The sequence below is a fragment of the Anthonomus grandis genome, chromosome 8 (assembly GCF_022605725.1).
Source record: "Anthonomus grandis grandis chromosome 8, icAntGran1.3, whole genome shotgun sequence".
NCBI classification, from domain to species: Eukaryota; Metazoa; Arthropoda; class Insecta; order Coleoptera; family Curculionidae; genus Anthonomus; species Anthonomus grandis.
Genome location: NC_065553.1, coordinates 17,153,058 through 17,175,861, shown reverse-complemented (window position 1 = coordinate 17,175,861; position 22,804 = coordinate 17,153,058). Strand labels below are relative to the sequence as shown.

Genomic DNA, 22,804 nt, shown 5'->3' with positions numbered 1-22,804 from the left:
TTTGCAGACTCCAGAATTAAATTGGGTGGTGCTGAGAGCCTACAGTGTGCTACGATGTTCGGCTTCACGATAGTATGACTTGATCCTGTATCCACTACCATCTCACATTCACGGCCGCATATTTTTCCCGGTACTACCAAGCTCTCTCCAGGATGTGGCAGCCGGTTTAGTCTTATACGTGGGGCTTGGTAGCACCCAGCCAGCTTGCGCCCCATAAAGCTGACTAGTTGAAGTTTTCCTGGTTCCTTGGATCTCTTAAAGGCTTGGGGCATTGACGTTTAAGGTGCCCCTCCTCATTGCAATTCCAGCATTGCAATGGTCTTTTAGGTTTCCTCGCTAATAATGATTCAAGCTTCTTTAGGCGGTCTTCGAGATCACTTTCCGAAGTTCTGATTTGTCTTATTCGTGTCTGCCTTCTAGTTGCTTGAAAAGCTGCCTCATACTCTAGTCCATGGGCCAAAGCTTCTGATATACTTTTATGATGAGCCATCCTTAGAGCGTGGTTAGTATCTGGATCTCGAACTCCGTCAATAAAACAATTTATAGAAATTTGTTCTCGGAACTCTGTTGGGGCTGAAGGGTAAGCCAGATTTACTAATCGAGCAACATCGGCCTCAAACTGTTGGAGTCCTTCCTCGGGTTGTTGTCTTCTAGATTTCAATTGAGCCTGGTACACTTGTTGTGGATGGGCTTCACCGTATCTCATCTCTAAGGTACGCACCAGTACGTCGAAATTGAGCTGATCCTCAGATGGCACCATTCTTAATATTTCTGTAGCTTCTCCTCTAAGGCTTAGCTTAAGATTGATTGCCTTTTCTTCGTTATCCCAGCGATTTCCCCTAGCAGCGGCCTCAAATTGATTCAAATAGGTACTCCAAGCTTCTTTGCCGTCGAATTTTGGTGGCTTTACTTTCATCATTGTTTGCATTCCAGGATCGGGATGAAGAGGAGTCCGTTTTACTTTCATCTCTAGTTCTTGGATCTTTTTTTGTACTTGCCCCAATTCTTCTTCTACTGTTGCTTCAAAGTTAGTCATTAATTGTTTCTGATTCTTCTCCAGATCTTCTTTAAGTTGTAAAACTCGTTCCTCTTGTTTTCTGTCTCGTTCCTCCTGCTCCTTTTTAAGATTATTTTTTAAATTAAGTAAGTCATCTTTCATGGTTCGAATCAGGTCTTCATTTTCTTTCTTTAGGTCATCTTTCATGGTCTTTATCAGGTCTTCATTTTCCTTCTTCAGGTCAGATTTAATTGTCTTTAGTAAATCTTCCTGTTTCTTATCTCGCTCTTCTTGTTTGCGGTCTCGTTCTTCTTGTTCTTCCTTCAGTTTACGGTCTCGTTCTTCTTGTTCTACCTTCTGTTTACGGTCTCGTTCTTCTTGTTCTTTCTTCTGTTTACGGTCTCGTTCTTCTTGTTCTTCCTTCTGTTTACGGTCTCGTTGTTCTTGTTCTTCCTTCTGTTTACGGTCTCGTTCTTCTTGTTTGCGGTCTCGTTCTTCTTGTTCTTCCTTCTGTTTACGGTCTCGTTGTTCTTGTTCTTCCTTCTGTTTACGGTCTCGTTCTTCTTGTTCTACTTTTTGCTCGTCAAACTTCCTTAATAGCAGCTCCATCAATTTCTCGGTCTCCATCTTGGCTTGACTTCTTGTTAAAGGCATCCACTAAAATGAGCTTCCAAATATCCTTTACTTCTGACACCAATTGTAACGAAATTCGGGAACACACTTTTATTGTCAACGTCAAAAGCACTAACCTAACTCGCTTTGACTGTCGTTTAATTGTTTCCAAGGTAAAAACTGACTAAACAATTAAAACTGAATGATTTGTCACGAAGCGCGTCCTTTTTAAAACCCGATGGAACAGTTTCGAAATATTTAGAATTATCTTCATTGTTTTTGCCCAAAGAGACCAATAATTTTAGGAGAATACTGACAGTCAAAGCAAGCAAGTATACAAATTCTAGAAAATTAGAACTACAGGGATTTACAATAATATAACCTAAATAACCTAAATTGGGGCCAAAATGGGGCTCTCAAACAAGATGAACTACCTAAAAACTAAACACTATAGATGAAAATAATAAACCAAACGTAAGTAGAACCCTAAAGAAACCCTACGAATCAACTTTAACTACACAATACTAATAAAATTGTACAAAAACTAGCAGAATAATTAACGTATTTACATTTTCATAATAATATTTTACCTTTTTACGATTGGCCATTTGAAATTGTAGAAAAAATAAATTTTTAAGAAAATCAATGTTTTGATATAAGGGCCTACAATTAAAATGTACTGTTTTTTATAAAAGCAAAAATTTGATTGAATCACACACTTATAATTTTTTGTGTTTATCCTCCCTCTTCTTTCTAATTAAATTGATTGTATTTTAAGATAAAAGTTTTATTTAAAAATAGATCATTTTATTATTAAATCTTTTACGTTCTTACAATATGAAATTTGTTAGATAGTTTGGATCAATACATACTAAGATGAAAGATGACTTATCATAAAATGAAATATATATGGTATAATATATTAAATAATAGAACAAAAATCACTTTTATTATAATAGGGATTTTTAGCCCCTTAATAATATCATCTGAAAAAATAATATGTGCATTTTGTAATAATTATTTTTTTATCCATAAGTTTTATTTAATAACACAAAATTATTAAATTATTAAAATGTTTTATCCAATTAACCAAAGCTCTTTTTCTAGCAATTTTTATTTTATACATTAATAATAACAATAATTTAATAAATAATATTTTTTTTTGTAAATTTAAATAAAATATTCACAAACAAGTCTCAGCCTGACAGATTTTTATAGACAATAGACTTAATCAAAGGATTTTCTATGACTTTTGCTACTCCACGAAATCCTCGAAAGCTCGTAATCCTAAATATATGCATTCTCTGTAAGGCACCTCTTATTATAAAAAACTCATACATTTTCCAGCTATAGTAAACGTACTTAGAGCTATTGAAATTTCAAGATCCTTGTGATAACGAAATAATTTCTCTATGTTTATATGAAATGTAATTAGACAAGTTAAGACAGTATAAGACATATAAATTGAAAAATATTGGTAAACATTAAAATGAATATCTCCAGCACCTATATATTTAATAAGAAATAATATATAAAATACTGAACACTTTGCCGTTTTGAAGGTAACAGAGGGTTTTATCAATAAATGAGCGTATTAAGAGATTTTTGCCAATATCCTTGTTAATCTTTTGGCATTTTTCAAATTGCAATCTAGACCACAATACTTAAAAGCCAAACATAAGCCAGTTAAAGCACCCTTCGTCGAACCGCTGCATCATCCAAACTACCCCAACTAACCCTTTAAAATTACCCTACTTTCCATCCCTAAAAAAATACAAAACAAAAGCTTCTAAAACTTTTATTCCCAGGGAAGTTGATAAGGTACAACCTTCCCCCTTATAAAAAAACTCACATTCTACTTACTAAAATGTGTCACAAATATTCGCATAATAATTTAGACGGTGACCCTGTCCCACAATATTGATCCCACTGGTAAAAAAATGCTGCCGTGGGATAAAAAAGAAAATTACAAAAAGAGTCAGACAAATTATTTAGCCTGTCTATAATCCTGGCCGAAATTAATGCACGTGCCGAATTCTATGGAGAGCACGTGCGTGAAACCCACGGTTCCGGAGGTCTACAATAGAATTTTATCTCTCAGAGTTTTTGGGAGTTATTATGGGATCTGGCCAAGCTTCATAAGTTGCCGAGTTTTCTCTATCTGACTGGAAAGAGAAATTACTGGTTTAGTTCTTAATACACAAATATTAGCGGCATGACTTGTCAGAATGCGCATGACTTAAAGAGCCTTTAAAAAATCACTTACTATATAAAAATTAACGAAGCATCTTAAGCAAGTCTATCTTAATTTAATCCCTTTATGTAGTCTCAGGGTCAATTGATCTGGACACTGGTTTTTTTAATTATAAATGTGATCAGAAATTTGATTGGAGAAATTGTTTTAGGCTTTGCATTTTACTGCTAAGGGACGTATTTATTAGTTAAATAAAAAATTTATTTGTTTTACTTAAAACTAATAGATATATTAACTTATACTTTTCGTAACACCTACTCACTATTAAAGAAATATGAAAGTTTCAGTCATAACCTAGGCAAAATTACTCAGGTATTTTTCAATCTAAAGATCTGCATCCTGTGATTACAATCTTCCTAAAACCACATGGACTATTGATCATCGTTGATCTACTACTTATCCAATAGTCAACAAAAGATCATACACACGTCTGAAACTTTTTCTTTATAATACTTGTTTCAGGTGAGTAATATTCCAAATATAAACAATGTTATCCTTGACCTTTATTAATCGAAAAGTCATGTCTTAAAACCAAATGTTGGCGAGTACTTGGTTTTCATGGATAATAATATATATCCACTGCAACAATAATAATTCAAACCAACTTGGCTACTAATATGACTTCAAAGCAACAGACTTCACCATCATAAATGAACCTCTTGGATCTGTACTTTATAGAATTTTGCATAATTTTGTACCATTTTAAAAGAATGTCAGTAGAAAGTTATTTTCCTCAATTAGTTATTCAGAAAAAGGATGCTCACAAAAAAATACATAGAAACTAGACTTTTTTTTGATTACCAATATTTTGGCCGTTTTCGCACACAATGTAAAATTTCAACTAGGCCTTATTTTGAGTACTATATTAGAGATACGGAGGCAATATTGTAATAAAATCAACAGCAATTCTGGCCTACTTATCTACAGAGTTCTGGAAAGCTTCTACATACTTTTTTTCTCAACTTAAGCAGTTTTTTTAAATTTTAATCTTAGATGTTTACACAGACTTAGGAAATCTTAACCCTCATAAAGAACCTTATCCTAATAAGATACACCCCAGTTTATTTCAAAATGTTGCTTTATCCTTTTTAGATCTTTATATTTTGTGTATAATTAGGTAGTCAATAAAAACAGGTCATTTTCCAAATTTTTCAAAAATTAGTGATTACATGAGGCTGGTGATACCGATGTAAAGAATTATCATTATTAAGCAAATTACTTCTTATTTAGGCTCTAAAATTATTTAGGAACAATTTAGTTTTAAACACAATTCATCAGCAGAATTGAACTTACTCATGTATGTTAATATATAATACTAGCAGGGCCTTAGAGGATGAAAAGGAGATTTATTCTATTTACACTGACTTCTCCAAGGCATTTGGCAGCGTGAATCATGATACCTTACTCAGTAAACTTTTTGGTTTTGGCATTGATTCACACGTTCCTCATCAGAAGTCTCCTCATGGGTGCCACAGAAGCCTTAACTGTTATAGTCCCGCGCTGTTAATTGTTATTCGCCACTTTTATCAATGATATAATATTATTTTATTATCATCTAATCAATACTGCTTTAAAGTGTTTGCAATAAATCAGAGATTTGAGACTGCTACTTGATTCTAACTTTACATCACAATATTAACAAATCTTTAAAACCCACTTAGAATATGTCTCTTCTCTCTGGAGATCAAACTATACATCTGATATCTACAGATTAGATAGAATTTAGCATAAATTTTGCAGGTATATTTACTACAGGTTTTACAATGACTAAGAATTTTATTATAAGACTTTTTGCTCAATACTTAATTTTGAAACTTTCTCAGCCAGAAGAAAGCAGAAAGACTTAAAAATTCTTTAAAGGTTAGTCCATTCAATCAATCAAATCCATATGTAAATTGGACAGTGTTAACGTAGAAGGAACCTATAAACTATCTATAGTCAAATAAAGCTATATTTGTAAAAAAATGTGGAAAACTTAGATATTTTACGGATGGTTCATTACTACTATTATTATAATGCAATAATAAATAATAAAAAGGGAACTAAACGCCTGGTTCCTTTGCAAAAACTTTTTTGAAGTTTGGTTTTTAAATCGCATGTTATTTAAAGGCCGTAAATATTTGGTTCTTTATTATTAATCTTAAATAGGCTTTTTCTGGATTTCTTTAATTAAATTTCTCAATGTACATGAAACATAGGATGGTTTCTTTTTAAAAACGAGAAAATACTAAAAAGCATTTTTGAAAAATGGTAAAATACAAATAATCAAAACCCTTAAATTTATCTTAAGCGGGAAAAAATGGTTAAACAAATAACAGCTTAGCTAATTTATACAAAAATATTTAATTGTTATAACAAAATTAATTAACTTAAACGTAAACATTTATTTGGCATTTTCTTTGGCCTGATATGTAAAAAAACATTATTGCGTTAAAAAAAATAGTCAAAATTATTATACAACAGCAGTATTGTTAGTCTTCTTGATATTTCAAATCTAAATCTGCATTGTATACATCAATATCGTCAATAATTTCTTCGCCAGCTAAAAGCGACGTATAAAAACTCTGATCTGCCTCGGGAATAAGATGCATAACGGATCTTATATCATTAACTTTAGGCGTTGAAATTGGTTTGCCATTAGGATAAAATATTGGCAATTATAAACTAAATACTTCTGTCTGTTTACCCTTATGTTTTGGTTTAATATCAACCTCTACAAAAGAATCTTGATCATGTCTGAATTTAAAAAATATACTATAAGAGGAGCTTTTTATTTCCCTGACATCAAGCCTCAATAGTATCTTTTTTTCTATTAATAATATGTTTTTCTAATACTTTGGAACAGATTAAATCATTCTTAGCCATTGTTTGTATTATGTATGAATGGACTCTTTTTTGTTGAATTATTCATGACATTGACGTAATCCTGTGGAGTATATAACCTTTGCTGATATTTTAGTGCCGTTTCAATGTCCCCAAAATCCGAATCGTTGGGTAAGAAACTATGGCCTGATACTAGAAATTTCATGTTTATATTTTGCAAAGTTGAAGAGTTATTTAAAATATGTTTTAGTATTAGGCAAAGTTTAATATTACGGTTCTGCCCACCACAGGAATCTGACCATAAATAAAAATCTGTTAAGTTTTTTTCCAAAAAATATTCGCATTTTATTACGCAAGATCCCACTTCTTGCGCACTGCGACCAGCAGTACCTTTTGTCCAGAGAAAACAGTAAGATTTTCCTTCTTTTGCCGATCAAATACCCAAATTATAAACCCATAACTGGCGTTTATAAAACATGATGTTTGCGGGGATTCTTGGTAATGGCAAAGTTTTCTCCAGGTCAAAAGAAATCGCCTGTACGTGAACATCTTTTCTTACCTCTTTAAAACCTTTATTTATTTTTTCTCTAGCCAGTTCTCAGCAGTTTTTAAATGACACTCTAGCTCTAGAAGATCTAGTTTTTTATCTGTATTGCCAGAGGCCGATTGAGCACCTAGAGTGTCGCACTTGTTGCATGTATCTTTCTTTAACCTGTTAATGTTAAACTGTGCGTAAAATATTTTTTTATAGGTGGATAGGCTTACCGGATTATTAACCTCTACTTAGTATAAGTTATACATCAATAGGAATATATTAATAGGAAGATATTCTCAGTCAGTTTGTTCACGCCTATAATGGGACTTATACTGCTTTTCTTTGCACGTCAGAAATCTTAAAATGGTTTTCGTGCTTACCATGATTTTCTTCCAATTCCAATGTTCTAGACTTTTTAAGAGCTGTGTTCACCCTTTTGGTTGAAATATTTAGGGTTCGACCAAAAAAATCTCTGCATACCGAAAAAGTTCCTAAAAGTAATATGTCCTAGTAAAATTTCTATTTGTATTTCCTTCAATAAGGCTTCTCTTTATTTGGTGTTCCTTTACTGAAGAACATATGATTGCATTTTGAAGAGAATACGAGCCAGTTTTCCAGAATTTCTCGAAAATAAATTTTCGCTCTTCCTGACTAATTTAATCGTAAAATTTATCCAAACAATTGCAACGATAATCGACAAATTCTTTATCTACGCGTGACCCTCTTCCTGAAATATGTGGTAAGTTTAATTTTTTTAAAAACTTACGACTTTTATTTGTTTGTCCAGGGTGTTTTTCTTTGCGACCCTTTCTTGGTCTACCTTGTTTATCTGGAAGATCATTATGATTTTCTTGCTCTTATTTTGAAGAGTTTGAGGTCGAACAACCAAGGGAGGATCTCGATCATCTTCGACGTCATCCTCAAAATTTGCATATTCTTCCTCATCGACTACATATTTAAGTTACGATGCTGAAGTGGAAGATTTATCTTGAAGAATCCTAAAGGATCTTGAAGAATCTTATTGTGGAAGGACGCCTTGGCATCTTCGTTTTCATCCTCAATATTTTCGTGTTCTTTCTCATCGACTACGTATCTAAGTAGTGATGCTCACGTAGAAGGATACTAAAATAATAAAAATATATTTCAACAATTCCTTGGCTTGGTATTTTTTCGGTCATGCATAATGTTATTTATATTTACCTTAATATTATTATCAGAAATAGACAATTCATTGCAGATTCTTGATCACTGTTTGGCAAAAAAGGTTCTATTATGGCACAAACATCCTAAAAGACAGAGAAAAATAAAGTATTTTAAATATTTTTATTTGTATTTTTCAGTAATGCCTAAACTCCTTTAATATTTACCTGAGTGGTATCTAACATGAGCGAAGATCCTAAACAGCTAATTTTCTGGTTGTTATTTTCATTATTTAATTCATTTAATGTAGTAGAAAGAGCCTAAAAAGCATTATGTTAAATTAAGATATTTTAATATCATGTTTTAAATATATTTGATGACCGCATCATATAAAAAACCAGCCTGGTACTATCATATTATTTCAATCAAGGATTAAAGATAATATTATTCTAATTTTAAAAACAAATTTATTTTAAAAAGAACCAAACGACAGCTAAGCGGAACTAACAGCCATATATATCAAATTCTCGGTTTTAAAGAAGGAACCACAGATATACACAGTTTTAGGTTATAAAGATAGAATAATGTTAAATCCTTTACTTACCTCCAAATTTTCTTGAGCTTCTAGCATTTCCAGCATCTGCAACAACTTTTTACCCCGATACATAACCAGTTTTTTGATATTTCCTTATCCTCCTAAAACATTAAGTAAAAAATATGATTAACTGGCACTGCAGTAAACAATACTTGGTTCTTTCTTTTAAAATGGAATTTTAATGATGGCTGTCATATTAAACAGAACTTTTGTCACTAGATGGCCGCAGTTGTTTTTTTGAGAGTGTTTAGTAACTAAACCTGTAGACATAGTATTTATTCACCCAGTTGTCCAGAAAACTCGATTTCTGCCAAACGGCGCTTGGTTTCTTGTTCGTTAACACTATCCAATTTACAAATAACTTTATATGTACCATTTGGCAATATACGTTCCATCCAAACTATGCCAAGAATTCATTCTTTCCATAACCATTAAAATTAGGCAATGAGCTGCATAGCCTCGATTTCTTTCAACTTTCGAAGCCTCTTCTGGGTGTTTTATCTGGTCCTCTTATCTGGTCCTCATTTTTAAACCAAGTTGATTATCAATAAGTCTCTGTTTTTTGTTTTTGTTTAATTTTAATTTTTATTACTTGAGCTTGTCGTTTTAAGGCTTATTCTAACTAAAATTGGAGTGAAAAAAACTGTTGAATCTATAATTAATAAAACTCCTGTAAATGTTAAACGCTTGTTTGAAAGACGAAGGTATATGCATGAAATTTTGTTATCGATACTTTACACGTTAAATATCTACAAAAAAACCCAGTCCAATCCTTATATTTAAAATAACAAAGTCTATATTACATGCCTATTTCCATACATACCTTCTATTACATAAATTAAAATATAAATTATTACAGTTTGGTAACGTTTCTTGTATCTAATATGAATAAGTTCAATATAAAAGTAAGCTAAACCATTCAACAAACTAAACTCCCAAACGATTTTTGTCTTACGCACAAAATCATTTTAATTCGTTAATAGAAAAAGCTTTTAAATTAAGTGAATTAGAAAAAAACGCGGTAAATGTTCCGTGAAAAACGATTTTCATTAAAAGTGCTTCCGCGCTATGTACCTATTGAAAACAAGATTTATTATGGCGTACGTAATTTGCAAATGGTGTACGGGTCTGCACAATAGAGTGCCAAATTCTATACCTAGGGGTCGGTAAAATATGTTTAGCAATCAAAATCAACCCCTCTACTAGAGCATGTCTGACAGTCATGGGCTTATTGTGGGATCTGGCGATGCATTAAATCGGGATGGTATCCTATTGTCTTACGATAGGGTAAAATGTAATATAGTTCTTATGGTATTTATGCGAATTGTCTTCGAGTTAAATTTATATATTAATACTTGGCTTAATATTACTATCATCTGTAATTTTGGGTCTATATTAGATTTTCTTGTATGAATTAATGAACAAATATTGGTTTCGCAATTTTTGTTAATATTACTGCATAAATCTTTGTGGAATTATATATTTAATTGATGAGTTATGATACTTGACAATATATTCTCTTTTTTACTTTATCATTTAACACTGCTTTAATTGGTACTTTCTTTATGTATTTTTTTCTCATTAATGCTTATAGAAACAATAACGATCTACAAAAGTATGTACAGTCGATTTAGCACCGTAAAATGAATTGGTAAAAAGGATCACTGAGGCATCAATAAATTCTATGAATCGTAGAGATGCTATTTACAGAGTTTTGAGAAGATCGGGATGTGAAAATAAATATAAAGAATATATAATGCTTAGATATGGAATAAACTTAGCTTAAATAAGAAAATAAGACAAAACCAGTATAAAAAAGTAACTTAATTCTCACATAAATAATCCAGAAAAGATATGCTCTAGAATGAATATCATTCTCTAAAATTAAAACTAAAAATGAAATTGAAATCAAAAATAAATCCAGGCAAAGAAAGGCTAAAAGAAGTAAAGAAGAAAAAATTTGAAACTTAATTATGGTACAAGATGTATGAAATTTTTGCTATAAATTAGATTTTAAACCTAATTATTAATATATAAAACCTAAAAAACTTTACCGTAGAGCGGAACTTAACTTGAAATAACTTCTTTACACAGGCCAGCGTCCTCGATAAAGTTCGAAAAACTTTCAATTGAGATAGACGAAATGCGTTTACGTCTGATCGAGCATTTCGAAGATAAAGGGCCCTACTTAAGAATATAAAGAAAGTTATTGCAATCGGTAAAATTGTCGACGACCCCCATTTGTTTGTTCTCCGAACCAATTTCTTTCTGGAGGAGACGATGCATAGTTCCTAAGTGGTGCGTTTATTAAAAAAAACTGTTTTTTAACCAGAGACTAAAGGTAAACTTGCCGATGAAAGCAAAATGCCATGGGACGTTTTTTTTGACTAAGAATCTATTTTAAATATTGCTGCTAATAAAGGCTTATTGTTTGTGAGCACTTTATGGTGTTTGGTCAACAAATACTTAACCGCCAGTCGTTATCTTTTTACAATCATTTTCAAAGACTAAAGATAATATAAAAGATGATTGACTTTGGAAGTAGTAAATATAGAACTCTATTGGTGCAAAAGATTGACAACAACTGTAAGCTTTTTCTATTTGTAACTTAGTATAAGCTGCAAGAGGAGTTCTTGGTTGAATATTTTTTGAAACTGATAACCATGATTCCTAAATAAACTACATTTGATTAAAAAAAGAATTATTAAGTGTCCTTTAGATTTAGAAGATAACTCTGTGTTAAATAATCACAAAAAACATCAGTGCATTAAGATATTATAGAAGTAATACTTAAAAATAAAAAAATATTTTCAGGTTATATGTAGATAAGTCGTGAATATAGATGTAGATGTATACTAATCAAAGATAATTCGTAAAAGTTCTATGTGCCGGGAAAAAGGAGGTTAGCTCACTTGCCTCCAATTAATGTGCAATGAAATTTTAACGAAACTGATATTCTGTAAGTGTATTTAAGATATATTAAGAAAAAGTAAATTATTTATTTGTCTCTTTTCTGCATATTTGCAACAAACTTGCCATTGTAATTTGGAACTTTGCCTACAAATCAGACGCTTAATTAAGGGAAGACTAACTAAGTAGTTAATTATGTAAGTTAAAATTAAAAATATTTATCTTATACTCTTTGAAACATTTTCATTTTTCCTATTTCATCTCTTTTTGAGTGTCTTGTTAGTGCATCCCTCTTTAGAGTCTTAGTTAGATTTTTAGATCTAAATAGTTGACATAATAAACGTCTTTACTTTTCTGTCCTCTTGATGATGAGGATGCTATTAATGTTTGCTTCTTGTGTTAAATATCCTTTTATGGAAATCAAGGTTTTATTTTTTCTGTAAATAAGCCCCTCTTGTTAAATGATACTTGTAGCAATAAGGGTCTGTAATCAAGTTTAAGCTAGTTAAATGTCTCAGACTGCATTTCTCTGTAATATCTAAAAATAAGTGAATTGTTTTGTTCTAAGTTTAATTAATACCATAATCTGTTTACTCCATCTCTGATTTTAAGACCAAAATATACTACGCTAATTCCTTCGCAACACAAAATTACTTGATGCCGAGTGCACTCATTAACACCTCAGAAATAAGTGACGTGTGAATTGTCAGTTTATTTCCACTTCTACACGCTCCGATGATTAATTGCTTATTTGATGTGACTGCGAGGAGTTTAGATTTCAGCTTATTTTCTTAGACAAAGAGATTGTAGGTTACTTTATAATATCATGAATGTAATTTTTCTCGCGTTGTGTTTTTCAGTCGCGTTTCAGCGCATAAATCCGTGTCGCGATACACATTTAACCATTCAGATAAAACTAAAACGTACTCAGGTACGCTTTGGTAACTATAAATAAACATAAACAGACATAAATTCCTACGGCACAGGCCACTTTAGTTAAGTTTTCATGCTTCCGTTCTTGCGAGGCAAATATGTTTTAAATATTCATAGCTGTCAGGTTTGATTCAATTCGCGAGGCCTGGTTTCAAAAGATCTTAGGCATGGAGAATTGGATTAAACGTAAGCGAAATAATTCTGTTTTATACAGCATACCATTTGGATTAATTAGAAACAGGCACATTTCGAATTTTTATAGTAGTGGAATATAAAATTGTTTGTGATGATTGTTTACTATTTGGACGTATTTATTTTTCATTTATCAACTTCACAGAGATTTAGGTCTATAACTTCATCAATTTCTTTAATTGCTTCTAGTTAACACAATGCATAATAGCTTCACAAAAATTATGCTTTTTAGGAATTTAGTTTTATCAATTCAACAAATGTCGTCAACTAAGGGCTTATTTTTGTCTGTCGTTTGTATGTTGCATAAGTTAATTTGACAGAGTCAATAATTCATTTACCAACTTCATTTTAATAAAATGACCTGGTCATCTCATCTTGATAATAGAGGAGAGAAGGAAAACTCTTGCTTTTGCTAGTTAAATTAATTTATTAAATATCATCACTTAACTGTTTCTGATTAACAAAATCTATACCCACTTCATTATTATTACAAGTTATGAAAATACTATTAATAAAGTCAATGTATCGTTGACTAACTTAATTATAATTAAAAGTGTTTAATTAACTCGTCTCACCTTTATGAACTAGGACTAAGACACTATTACTTAGACTAACAAAATTTTTGATCCTTTCGAAAGATTTAGTTTTATCAAATCATCAAAATCATCACAAGCTCCTTACTAACAGAACACATAAAAATTTTATCATTGTTCATAGTGACACTATTGACGGGTCAGTATTTTGTTTATCAACATGATAAATAAAAGTAAAAACATAATCATCTCATTAAAATAATAGACCAGAGGCCAAATTTTTTTTTAAGTTTTTCCAAAGATTTAATTCTATTAATTGATTAATCATGATTAGTTCACTGCCTGTGATTAACAAAATCCATACCCACTATATCATTATCACAAGTGATAAAAATGCTATTAATCAATTTGCCGATTTTTTATTTTTGTTGGATATAGGTCAAAAAAACTACTTCAAAGGATCAATTATATATTTTGTTGACGTTTCAATGAGACCGTTAAACATTATGACATTAACCATTAAATTAAATCATTGAACTAATTTTATACAATTAAAATGATATTGAATAAAATTAATTATTTTGAAAAATTGGTTATAAAACTTAACTAAAATAAAAAAAATAAACACGCAACACAATTTCCAAACCATCCAAATTAAAACCCAAAGGGGCACAATAGATACCATTAGGAGGATTCTATCAATACAAAAAACTGTACATACAGTTTACGTATATTGTAGATCGTCTAGTAGACGTGAATTTTAGCAATAGCTTTGTGACAATCGTCTTAAACCCCCAATCTTCTTATCAATTCTTTATAAAGAAAAGCAAAACATTACTAAGGTTGTTTTGATAAATTTTTTTGTAAAGGGTGTTTTTTTTAGAGGTGGAAAACTTTAAATGAAAATTAAAGACAAAATATTTTATTGATATAAACGAATTTGCTTTTATATTAAAGATTTTTTTTTGGCATTAATATTTAAAAATGATTTCGGGCATGTGACCCACACGGCTGGCGCGTACGTGGCGTAATCTAGAGGTCCAATTTTCACACACTCTTTCCAGTACTGCAGGCTGTATTTCGAGAATCACACGTCGTATGATGGCTTCCAAGTGCTCAAGTGTTTCGTGTTTATCAGCGTAGACATGCAGCTTAACATAGCCGCTAAGAAAATAATCTAATGGCGTCAAGTCGCACGAACGAGCTGGCCAGTTTACAGGTCCATTCCTTGAAATTATTCGTTGCGCGAATGTCTCTTGCAGTAAATTAATTGTTTGGCGCGCTGTATGGTACGTGGCACCGTCCTGCTGAAACCACATTTCTTCCACGCCTGCAAGGCCTTCCAATTGAGGCACAAAAAAGTAGGTTATCATGTTTCTGTATCGCTCACCGTTTACTGTAACGTTCTGACTATCAGCATTTCTGAAGACGTAAGGACCAATGATTCCACCGGCTCATAAAGCGCACCAAACGGTTAGTTTTTCTGGATGTAACCGTTTAAACGGAAGTTTCGCCCATAGCTCGTGGATTCTTATCCTCCCAAATTCGGCAATTCTGCTTGTTTACTTAGCCATTTAACCAAAAGTGTGCTTCATCACTGAACAAAATTTTCATATGAAATCGTGGATCAACAGGAATCTTTCCTTCCGCCCATTCAGCTAATGTACGGCGCAAAAGATGATCCTGAGGGTTTCAACTCCTGGATAAGTTGAATTTTATATATTCGCAATCCGAGATCTTTGCGCTAAATTTTCCATAAAGTGGATGGACATGTTCACTTGTTGAGAACAACGACGAATTGACATATTTGGATCATTATCAACACTATGCTGCACATCAGCTATCGCTTGTTGCGTGCGCACTGTACGGCGTCTTACGGGATGCGTATTGTCGACTAGAGTAAAAGTATTGCGAAAACAATCAAGAGTTTCTCGAATTAATTTCTCTGAAGGACGATTATGAGCACCATAAAACTCACGTAATGCCCGATGTGTTTCTCGAATAGAACTATGTCTTTCAAAATAAATTCGAACAATTTGGAAACGTTGCTCCGGCGTGAGTCTGTTCATGATGAATTGCCAAACCAAACTAATCTAAAAATAACCCAGAAGTGTCAGGTCGGCTGTCATAAAAAACAGTGTTGCCAAATGAAAGTTCTTCGCCTCTAAATAAAACACCCTTTATATACCTAAGGACTCAATTAATATTAGATGTTAGGCTATGTACAAGGCGTTCTTAGTTTTTTTCCTTTTCTACATTTAATTCACTAATTAGGTTGAAACGTCCTTGAGATTGTCAACGTCCTGTTTTTTATTAATGCTACTTGGCTGTTTTTTAATTTTAATCATTTCACTTAAGTCTCTTTTTATAATTTTGCTGTAAAGGTAGAATTTCTATGTAGTTTTGTCAAAATCAAATGGATATTGTAACTTTTTAAATTGCTCAGCAAGAGCGATTCTTGAATTACTGTTAATAAGAATAATATGGTTTTGTACCTCTTTTATGTTCATAAATTATAGCTTTTAAAGACCATGATGTCGAATTCCTTTGGTATCTTTGTTTTAAATGTTGAAAACATGTCTTAAATTCTTTCTTTGATAGTCTATATGAGTTAGTTCTAGTGCTCTACTTTTCAAATTTCTTATAATATTAATCTTTTGTTTGAAAGGGTGATTAGAGTTTATTATTTTATTACATCGGTCTTTTAGTAGGTCCCACTTTCTCGTTAAAATTGCAATGACAAGGTCTTCTGGAATATTTGTAAACAAGAAAATAACATCCAATGATACAAAGACATAATTTAGTGGTAATTGAAGAATTGAACTTTTTAGACCTGATGACAAAATAAATTTTTCTAAGATTTTGTTTTGTATAGTGACCGTATGGCCTTTGTTTAGTTTTAGGTAAGTATTTTGATCTGATAAAAGTGAGTGCTACTTTTTTTGAGGTATTCAGTTTATACCATTGCCACAGTACCATTGCCCTTAGATGCTTTTAAAATTAAAAAGTCGGGGTTTTGTTTCAAAAAATTGTTGGTTACTTTGCCTAGTTTAATTAAATGTCTCTGAGAAACATCATTTTAAATATATTTATCAAAATTTTTTCAATAAAAAATTAATACAATTATTAACCAACTAATTGCGCTTCTCTATTCCAATATTGTCATCCTGCATTTTATTGTGACCTTTTGGTTTTTAATTTGGAAGGTTTAGAAATTGTGTTAATTAAATAAAAGATATTAATTTAATTAAATAATTTTATTGGTTTTTTTATGTTTCTTTTAAAGTCCTGACGATGATCTGATAGAGACCGAAACAACGACAAAATATATAACTGATCATACATATAATTGTTATACAACATACAAACATTTGATAGTGAAGCTGTCGATATAAATAATAATTTATTTACCAACTTCATGATAATTAGAAGTAATAACTTCACAATCATCATCATTTCAAAAATAGCAATAGACTAAGGGAATAGAACTCCTGCATTTTACAGCAATCCAGATTTAACAGCATATTGTAAAATTAATGAAGAAAATACCGACATGGCTAATACAGGTCTTAGATGCGGAAATCAATATACTTGCAATAACATAACAAGACTACTAAGTCATAAGTTAGAAAGGAATTAATAGCATTTTTGCTACTCACTCTTTCTTACTCTAGTATGACTCAAAACAACTCAAAGGTGTTGCAAGAAAGAAACTACCATATTAAAATACTGAATTTGTAACTAGAGATTAAATGAGCTACCTAAGAACTTATTATTAAGTACCATCTTTAGCCCATTTACTTAAGCTGGTTTTGAAAGGAGTATAATTTCATCAAAAATTCCATAATACCTGAAAATCTCTAACGTTCATATTCAACAACGGAGATTACAAATTATCGTTTCGAGATCCTAATGTAGAGTACGCCGTCTGTTTCGTTAATTAACCTAAAATATTTGCCAAGGTATTAAGTCTGTTTGTCTTTGAAAAATAAAGAAAGGACCTCCGGTAATCCCCGTTAATTTAGGGAAAATTGCTCGCTAAGTGTAAAAACATCGTTGTTCTTGGGAAAACAAACTCATTTCTCTTATTTTCCCTGTCGTTAAGATAATTAGGAGTTTACATTAGTGGAATACTTTGGTATTGAAAGTGGTAGAAGAGTAACGTATTATTGAGAAAATTCGATAAGCTATATGTTTGTACACCATATTAGTGAATCTGGAATTAAAAGAGGTATGTAAGTTAGAAATATTAATGCAGAAATCATAGGGCCGGTACAACTCAGCATTATATAACCTAAGTTTCTTCAACTATTTTCTATCTCCTGCCTAATTCATACATTTATGAACTACTTTTGGAAAAGTTTTAAAGATAGTGTTTATTTAACTAAAGCAGGTATAGCCCCTTGGAATAACATACTCTTGACACGTAACGACCCTGTGGGAAGGGTTAACTAGGCACAATAGACAATAGATAAACTGGAAAAAATCTTTTGTCACCAAATCCATGTCTAGATTGACAGACAATTGACGGATCTCGCTATGGGACACCTTTATTGGTGCGTCGTCCTAAATAAATACTGAATCTTAAGCTACTACTTAACATACGAGTATTTAGACAGATGGTATGCTTTGAATTCGGGATGTTTTCTTTTAAAATATATACTTGTTATGTTTCTTGGGATACAGGATATTTTCGGTAATGTAACGGTCTTTAAATTATCAAGTGGATTTACGAAAGCGATATCCTGTCACCTGCTTTACATATTAAGAGAAAAAAGGAAAGCGTTTTTGCGGCAATTGTATACAAATTAGAAAAACCGGTGTTACTGAGAGAGCATCCATATACGGTACTAATCTCTCACCTAAATAAAAGCAGGAGATTCTCGTTCCGTTAAGCTTCTTCTTACACCTTAAATGTCGTAAATCTTCTGAAGATGTGTGTTGCGTTTTGTTCACTTAACACTTAAGTCAGTTGATCGCCCACGTTAGGAATACCAGTCGGTACCAAGTAAGTAGAATATTCTTATGGGAAACTAAATATAGTTCTAAATAAATCCTTAGGGAGCTACAATGAATATAAATAGTATGTATTTAAATTATGAAAGAATCAATGCCTTTTTTCCCTGAACTTATTATTTTATAATTTGATTAAACACCAACTATATCTGGACGTAGTTATGCAGAATGCTACCAACCTACAATAGGCTTAAATTCGTACTATATAGTACGTACTATACGGACATAAAATTTATCTACATGTTAAATATTTTAAACTGCAGAAACCTACCAACTAAAATTAATAACTATCATTGTATTAACCAACCCATTTTGTTATCCTTCTAAGATTTCGGTTTTTGCAGAAAAATACCAATCCACTTGGTTTGCATCAATAGTGAAATAATGCGATCAAGTGGGTTGGTTGCTTTCTGCCTAAGTAAAAATCTGTTAAATGCAAGAGAATTGTTGACGATACTGCGTTGGTTGGTAGTTTTCTGCGTTATGGAATCTTCACATAACCTTAAAATTATATTGTTGTTTTGTGTATTTTGGCTAGTGATAAATTCTCGAAAATTTGAGTATTTCAATGATATTTTATAAGTAAAAAGTGTGTTATTTCGTGATACAGCATAACTAGTGAGATTTTTAATCTACTTCAACAAAAAGAACAAGAGGCCAAGGAAAGAGGTAAGTTATTTTTTAGATTTTTTTAAAATAAAAATTAATAATATATCTTCTGTTGTTTTAATGAAATAGAAACGGACAAAGTACTGGGCTCATCTGATATAAATGAAAAAGTGATACTATTACAAATCGCATTCTATGTACTAGTAAGGAAATAACAATAATAAGAGACAGGCAATCAACCAAGGAGTGTGAATCTATTAACAAAGCTATTATCAGGGAGGAAGAGAAATTATTGACTCAAACGTTTTATGGTAAGAAAATTACATGTTTTCATGATTGTTTTTGATTGATAATTGCTGTTTTATTTTTTATTTTAGAAGTTCGCCATTTGAAAATAAACCGTTCCGGTGGTTATGATTCCAAAGATGACCAATCGGAGGATGACGATGACTCTGTTCGCGACCCCAATTACGAAGCTTTAAGTGATGAATCTTCTAGCTCAGATTATGAACCAACATTTTCAAAACACGTCGTTGCCAATAGCGATCATGTCGTTGCTGATAGTGATTTAACAGAAACTACCTTAAAAAAAGTTTACGCAGAAAGACCAAAAAAAGGAAGAAAAAGGAAATAAACGTGTTTATGGTAGAAATCCAGGAAAAAGAAAATTTTCCAGGACCTATTAAATACAAGACAAAGTGGTATGCCGTGAAATGTTTATTAGAACATTTACAACATTTAGAGTTAATGCCGCCCTTAGGAAATTTAGAGGTGAAATTTCTTTAACTGACCAAAGGGGTATTAAACAAGGAGGGCAAAATTAACTTTCAGAGGCGAAAATTCAGGAGGTGATTGAATAAATTAAAAAAATTCCGAAATATAAATCTCACTATCGCAGAGAACAAACAAGCGCCGAATTTTTGCCTCCGGAAATGACAATACAGAAAATGTACGAGATGTAGAGCCAAGAAACTGAAAAACCTATAAGCATGCCAAGGCGCTATTAATAAATATTTTACCAATGACACTCAAAAAAGATACCTGTATTAGGTGCGATAGATTGAAGATACAAATTGATAACGAAAAAAAAGAAAGCATTCAAAAAGATTATACCAATCACCTAAAAGACGCAGAAAATGCTCAATATTTAACAAGATGTAACTTTCAGTTGGCTAAAGAAAACGAAAAATATGAATGCCTTACATTTGATTTAGAAAAAACATTACCTTTACCAATAATACCGACAAATATTGTATTCTATAAAAGGCACCTCTGGGTATACAACTGTGGTATTCATAACGGAAAGCAAGATCAGGGATTTTGTTACGTTTGGGCTGAATGCGTTGCAGGAAGAGGGGCTCAAGAGGTAGGTTACTGCCTTCTTAAACATAGAAAAAAGCGTCCAACATCTTATTCTCTGGAGAGATTCATGCGGTGGACAAAACCGCAATATTAAACTAACTCTTATGTTAAAAGCTATCTTACATGAATCATTTACTTTGACTGATATTACTTTAAAATTTTTATGTTCAGGCAACAGTTTTTTACCCAATGACTCTGATTTTGCTCAAATTGAGTCGGCATTAAAAGAAAATGTATCTGCCCTCCGAATATGTAAAGGTAATGAAACAATGTCAGAGAAAAAACCTTTTGTGGTAACGGAAATGAATAGCTGTGATTTTTTGAGTGTTAATATGATTGAAAAAAAACTCGTCAACTGAAAAACAAGCATCAACGGATAAAAAATAAACTGATTAAAAATAAGATCGATTATATTAAAAAAAAATAAACTATTTCTGCTTACTGTTCAGCACGATTCATTTGACGCACCTATACACAAGATTGATATTAAAAAGAAGGAAGGAAGGAATAGCACGAAAATAAAAATAGAAGACTTTTTTTTAATGAGTGAATTCAACATTGAAGAAGATATTGACGGGTAAAACATAGCTAGTCTTGATTTTGAACTTGAAGATGTTTAATGATTTTTTTTATCAATAAATGATTTTTCTTTTGTAAGGATCTTTTATTAATGAGGAATTTTATTAATAATTTAATAATACATAATAATGCAGAAAGCAACCAACCCCAAAAACAATGGCTGTATTTTTCAAAATATTGAACAAAATATTTTTCTCTTAGTTTCACTTTGTTAAAAATTGGTTATTTTGCCGAATAAAAATAAAAAAAATAATTTTTAAATTATACTGTGATGTATACTATTAAATTACTGTTAAAAAATGAATAATATTGATTTACTCAAAACTTTTGAGGGTTGGAAGTTTTCTGCATAACTACGTCCATATAATCATTTTAGTGCCCTGAGGATAGGCTAACATAGGCCAAAACGTCCTGAGTTTTATTTTACCCCATATATAACTCAGTTTTCCAGCCTCGGCTCGTGTTTCTTACCGCCCTTCCTCCTCTCTGTCTATTGCACAGATGGTACCTATATTAATGTAATTGATATAGTAAATTATTACACTATTTTTTTTTTTTGTTTTTAGCTTTTATATGTTTTTAGGGTTTAATGACTTATTTTCTTAATAATTATAATTGGGAAAGTCTTTATTCTTCTTTTAGTTGTAATTAGGTTAGTATGTTTTAACGGTTTGAGCAGCACATGCGCGCTAGCTCGTGTATGTGTTATCGGTTGTTTTTATAATCGCAGTTCAGTCCGCATTACTCTTAGCATTGTGTAAATTCTTGTAATAAAAAAATGTAATTTTCTATGTACAATGTTTAAGTGTTAATAAAAGTCTTTTGAATTTGAATTTGAATTTAGAAAGAAGCATGAGAGTTTTTTGGGTCACAAAAAAACAAGTTCTTAATAAAGTTTAAAAGCTAGTAGAAAAGGAAAAACTAAACAACAAGATAAAAATGAAAATAAAAAGAAACACAAAATAATTAAATTGTCCAATGTAATTATATTTGTATTTTTTTTTTTGATTTTATGATGAATTATTATAGGGAAAATGTTAAATTTTTGTAATATTTCTTTATGGTAGTCTGTTTCTTTATTATTTTTAAAATTATGTAGGTAATTTTTGGTTAACCGCCTTAGTTTGCTTAAAAATATATATCTATTCACTCTATCCCAAATAATTTTGCTAATATTGAAAGATGATGCTATCGAAGCATATTGAAAGTTTCATGAACCTAATGAGTTATGTTTGAAAATCAAAAAAAAAAGAAATAATAAACACCTTAAGAAAAAAGAAAACTTTAATACTTTAGGAGTGTTTTACAGGGACCGAAATATGTGATACTAGAAAACATAATAGGAGATAAATTAAAGTTAAAAGAAGCTAAGGAAGGAAAAGAACAACAAGTGAGAATTGCATTGATAATTTCCAATTTCCTACGAGAAGATGAAATGCGACGAGGAATACAATATACAGTGACCTCCTAAAGTTCCGCATAAATTCGATAAAAAATAGATACATGATTTTTTAAATTGACATATAGGCGCAATTCCAAGCAAGTTTCGTATAACACACCTTATCTCAAAACTCATCTGTTTCCGAAATATTTACATTTAAATAACAAGAAAACAAATAAGTACATCTATTTACAAATAAAGGTAAAATCGAGGATAAAAATAACGTTATAAACACTGCCAATTGTTTCTATTTCCATGAGTGCACTGGTAAAG

At 31.4% G+C, this 22,804-nt stretch overlaps 1 long non-coding RNA gene across 1 annotated transcript; it reads left to right on the top strand.

Moving 5' to 3' along the window:
• The first annotated feature begins 18,921 nt into the window (after positions 1 to 18,921).
• On the top strand, positions 18,922 to 20,681 carry LOC126739711 (uncharacterized). The gene is made up of 3 exons (XR_007661687.1): positions 18,922 to 19,209; positions 19,279 to 19,460; positions 19,527 to 20,681. It is a non-coding gene; the product is annotated as an uncharacterized LOC126739711 (long non-coding RNA).
• Positions 20,682 to 22,804: the final 2,123 nt, after the last annotated feature.